Source organism: Pinus tabuliformis, chromosome 3_2 (genome assembly GCF_031772625.1).
Source record: "Pinus tabuliformis cultivar Carrire ecotype Pingquan chromosome 3_2, CPIR1, whole genome shotgun sequence".
Classification (NCBI taxonomy): domain Eukaryota; kingdom Viridiplantae; phylum Streptophyta; class Pinopsida; order Pinales; family Pinaceae; genus Pinus; species Pinus tabuliformis.
Window position 1 is genome coordinate 102,924,595 of NC_142302.1, and position 5,570 is coordinate 102,930,164.

At 39.6% G+C, this 5,570-nt stretch overlaps 1 pseudogene; it reads right to left on the reverse strand.

Moving 5' to 3' along the window:
- Positions 1–4,210: 4,210 nt before the first annotated feature.
- On the reverse strand, positions 4,211–4,661 carry LOC149180049 (small ribosomal subunit protein uS13z/uS13y/uS13x pseudogene; annotated as a pseudogene).
- Positions 4,662–5,570: the final 909 nt, after the last annotated feature.

A 5,570-nucleotide genomic window follows, 5' to 3' on the forward strand; every position in this document is an offset into this window, starting at 1 on the left:
ACTTATAACAAGCAATTTATGGAAAAATTTGCAAAAGAAAGTCAGGACCTGGTAGAAACCACCAAAGACTGGTCTAGGAGGGATGAACCGCTGAAAAAAGATAAACATGGTATGTACAGTACTGGTTCTCTCACCTGTCCATATTGCTTTGCTGCTGCCATGCTCTGTAGATTGTTTGGAATGCCAGATATCAACAAATTTTCATCTGAATGGCTACCGTTATTGGATTCCGCCACAAATGCCACTATTGTAGATTGGGCCAAAATCTTAATCAGAAAATTTAGTCACGGCCATTGTAAGTTACCAATCTAAAATAACTGTCTCTCAGAGAATCTATCTTCTTTTTACCTATTGGTGTATGTAATGGATGCGATATGTTATGTTTCTAAGTTTCCTGTTATGGGTTGGAAGTGGACAACTCAAGACCCCTTACCTATTCATGTCTATCATAAAGAATTGTGGGACTCTAAGTTCACTCCATACTTCTACTAGATTTGTCATGGAATTATGTTGCCCTTGTACAGAATGTTGTATGATAAAGACACTCCGAGATGCTCTCCTGAAGTAGAGGTAGACATCCTCCCTGTCGCAAGATAGTTCGGGGAGGAATTGTTTACTTATGTCAGGGTATTTGGAAGTTCTGCTTCTCCTCATGTCCTACCTTTGTATATCCCTGATAAACTGTTAGCTCGAGAGATTGCCTATCAAACCTGTGGGGAAGGCGGTCTAACTAAAGATTTAAAGGACAAAAAGAAGGCTATATGGCCATAGTTTCCTGTAGCCTGTGGGGCATTTTCGCTATTTGATGTAGGCCACACATTCGTAGAAGTAAATAATATAACGTGTTTACAGTTATTCAAATTTTTAGGAAGACCATTTGACCCTAATGATGTTGCCAAGAATTTCACTACTGCAGTCAAGATAAAGGTGTTTTCTGGAGAAAAGGATTTATTCGATGATATATTCCAACAGAAAAGCACACTTGAAGAAATTCTGCATGCAGCCCAATTGCAATTCTCTCCAGAAGAATTTCAAAAGTTCAAAATATACAGGGAAAGAAGGTTAGCTGGTATTCCTTTAGAGAAACTACGCCTAAAACCCGCAAGGGAACCAAATCCAAGTGTTAGTCTTAGTGGGAGTTCAAGCACAAATGGATCTAAATCCAAGTCTGGAAAAGGAACATCTGAACATTCTAAAAGATCCGGAAATGAACAGGATAAGAGCGAAGGGTCAGTAAAGGATACTGCCCAGTCAACGGAACTTCTACAGCAACAGGTTTTTGCATCCCCGCAAAGAGATCCTCCCCCTCTCGTCTTTCAAACACCGCCAGTCACAACTGAACTAGATAAATAACGGGAAACCTTCAATGACTTTATCAATCTTGAAGGAAAAACCATAAAAACACCTGTGAGCGATGCACAAGTAACAAAAGAAGTAGTCACAAGAACAATCAGCAATGTCTCAGATATGGAGCATATTCCTATTGCCCCATCCTCTGAGCTTATGCTCAAAATAGAAGAAATTCCTCCTCTTGATATATTTTATAGCCCACAGTACAACGCAGTAGTAAGAAGATAGAGGAAGAAAAGGAAATTGGAAAACGTGCTCCCTCAAGACGTAGAACAATTAGATGTCCTGTGGCAAGATCCCACTAGCAATCCTACTGAGAATCTCACCAAACTATCTCAAATCGCAGGAGCATATGCCTCTGCAACTATTGATAAAGCATCTGAGGTACAACAATTGCTAAAAGAAAAGGGAGACCAAATACAAGCTTTGCAACAACAGCTGCAACAAGCTAATGCCAACAATGAAGCAAAAAAACAGCTTGAAAGGTTACAATAGGACTTCCAGCAGATGCAGATAGGATATCAGAAAAGTTTGGATGAGAAAGGGAAGCAGTTACAGGATTTACAGGAGATGCACAAGGACAATCCTAAACTTACAAAATTCATCACAGAGTCCATTTCCTTGAATGAACAATTACTATAGTAGCAGGAAGTGTTGGGCCAAAAGATATTGTAGTGGAGCTATTATTGTGAAATAAGTGATAAAACCACTAATCAAGTGGTAGATTTACGAAGTGACTATGATCTAATTGATAAATGGGTGACTGAATATTTGGCTTGGCAAGAAACAGACAAGGGAAAAAGAGCAGGTGCACCAAGGATCAATGAAAATCACAAAGAAATGCTCTTTAACAAATGGGACGAGCAAATCAGGGAGGCAGAGCAAGCAGCAGAAGGAGCAGCCACGGCAGCAAACAATATTATTGATTGTGTAAATGAAAATTTTCACAGGGAAAATTTGATCGCAGAGACCACTCTAGGATATTTACCTAATGCACAGCAACTACGGGCAGATTGGAAGCAGAAGGCAAAAGAAAAGGCCGAAGCAATTCAAGGGTTAACCAGGTTAAACTGGGATTATTACTGGGCTTACTGGGTAAAGCCACATAGCCAATTGATGACTCTTAAGTGCATCATCAATTTGGCCGAAAATATGGCGCCAGCTCTTGTCGATTCTGTTTTCTCAGCTCAGCTAAAATCGGAAGTCGGCCAGCCGACTGTTCTCAAACAGATGCTACATGCGTGCGATTTCAAGGACCAAATACAGAAGTAGTTTAATTTTAGATTCAATTTTAGTTTTAATTTTGTTTTATTTTCTTGAAAAGAGGATAGTCATTTAAACCGCATCCTATATTTTTGTAATAATTTATTTTTAGATTTAGTTAGTAGTATTTAAACCCTTCTCATGCATTTAGAGAAGGGTCCTGAAATTTATCAAAAACTTATCCCCAGAACATGCAATTATGTACCCTCTGAGAAGGTTTTGATGAATGAATGGAATAGGATTTATTGATGTTTGCATTTGATATCTGCTACTGATGTTGCACTTTTGTACTCTTAGTGGATATTTGATCAAGAAGAGACAAATCGTTATCACTTGAAGCTCATGAGTAGGACTAGTTATAAATGGTATTTCTATCTCTTAACTATTTCTGCCTTGTGTTAGAGTGATTTTCAAGTTTAGTTATTTATATATTAATGTCTGAATGCCTGAGTTATCATTTGGCACTTTTGTACGGTGATAGCTATTTATTTATGCTTAGTGTATGAATAGCTTATTATGCGATAAGTTTTTCACAACTGTTCCGTTTAACTTTTTATACGAAGTGGTTCATCTTTATTGAGTTCTTTTCTCATAGCAGCTGAATGATCTTCATTACCAGTTGTTGTTTGAAATTGTTTTAGATCGCATAAAGGAAAGATCACAACCTGGGTTAGTGTAGATTTTGTTCACACCTAATCTTCAATGGTTGGGTAACCTGGAACGCGAATAGTCATCAAGAAGATGAACTGATCCGTCCATTTTATGTATATAAACAATAGCTGTCTAATGAAATAATCAATCAATTTCTTCTGCCCATTCTGGAGTTACCCTGGCCTGACATGGTATCAGAGCACAGGTCCCAGGTTCTAAAAATAGTTGTAACTCCTGCCTCTGTCCTGAGCGCTCCTCTGTCCTGAGCGCTGCTCAGTCCTGAGCGCTGCTCTCTCCTGAGCGCTGCTCTGCCCTTTCCATGCCAGTTTTCATTGTCTGTTGCTTGTCTTGCTCATTACTTTGATGCGCCCTTTCCATGCCAACCTGAATGCGGTATATGGTATTTTCTGCCTTAACAGACTCAAAGCCTGCTATGCAGTAATAGGGCCGACGGTTTCTTCTGAAGCCTTATGGAAAGAAGCACGTCTGCTTTGTGAATTATCTGCAGATCTCCTGGAAGACATTCGCCCACTCTGCGAATTGTCTATCAATAAATTGTCTCGTCCGGGCAACATTTTAACATTGTTCCATATTTAAATCATATTGAATGGAAGGGTCTCTGCGTTTAAGACATAATTTCACACAGTCGAGTTATTTAGATACGCCCGAGAGTCCACAGTCTTTATCTCTGTTGTATAGTCACTACAGTCTAGTGAGATAATCTTATCATTTATCGCCACCATGGTTGTTGTACAGCTCATCTCTCCATTTGGTTTTGGACGACCAAGCTTGCTCAAATCCTGATAAAACCTGAATACCATTTGGTGGCGCCACTCCGATCTATCTATGCTCAACGTTTTTTTGAGACACCAACAGTCTTGGCACTAGGATCGATCCATAGACGTGACGCCTTTTTTCTGTGTATTCGTTACTATATTGCAGTAATCTACCCCGAGATTTGAGAGCTGTCTTTGTGTGCTGTCCACGCATAACTTCTTCGTCGACATTCTCCTGCGCTCCCTCCATCTGCTGATTTAAAACCCTGACTCCATCCAAATCGTCCGAGCTTGTGTCTCTTCAAAGAAAACCCTCTTTCCTTGCGACCAGTGGTCCTTGTGTGCTGTCCACGCACCCGAAGGCCCCAGTAGTGACGAAGACCGCGGTGGTTCTTGATCTTCTTCAAGCGTTCCAAGTCATCCCTGAGTTTCATGTCAAGAGCATTGGATACCACCTGAGTGGTTCGGCCTGACATCGGCCTTCTTGCATACAAGGTTGGCCAAACGCCGACCAATTCCTTTGATAGAAGTCAGGGAAAACATGATCTTCTGTCGCCCATCAACATTGGTGTTGAGGACACGAAGAATGTGTTGAAACTCCTCATTTGCAATCAAAGACATTTTCGCAGAACGCGAGAAGCCTCAACAGTCGCCAGTAACGCTGGGTATTACGAAGACTGCAAGGGCTTTAGTATTATGCAGTTGATTTTTTAACTTCAGTATGGCGGTTTCTGTATAGCGTTGAGCAGTTTGTTGAATTCATGATATACGCAGTTTATATGATTCAAAGCATTCAAAATATTGCGGTGTTTCCAGAATGTTTTGTAGTATTGCATGATATATTGAAGTGATCCCTTGCGCATTTTTTCAAACATAGTAGTATTGCAGTGATATGTACAATGAAATGCTGATGCTTTTAGCAAATATTAGAGGGATTTGAAGGCTGTAATGTAAAGTTTTTTTTTTTAGCAGAAGTAATTTTTTACAGAATGCATTCAATCATCTCTATGGTAGGAATAGTTCTCACTGACAAGGAGAACTATTCTGAATGGTCTAGGATGGTAAAACACACCCTCATCTACAATGAGTTGTGGAAAGGAGTGTGTGTCGGAGAAGAAGACAAAGACCCTGTGCAGCCTACATCAGATAAAGAACTTGTCATTTGGGAAAACAAGAACAGCAAAGCCTATGCATTGATCACAACATCTGTAAATGAAGAAGTAAGTCGTCATATTTCATCCTATTCCACTGCCTTTGAAGCTTTACAAAAGATGAAAGAACTCTATGATTCACATTCTGCACTTGAAGTTGTTCAGCTCATGATTAAACTCTTCACTCTTGAACTAAAAAATAATGATCCCCTTGCTCTTGCATCTGAAATAAAGTCTATAATGCATGATATTAAATCCACTAAGGTTGAGCTGGATATCTCTCTTATTGCCTTTCTCAAAGCACTCTATCCTACCTACTCCAATTATCTTGAGTCTTTACAAGCAAATGGAAATCTTAAAGACATAACCTTTGAGTCTC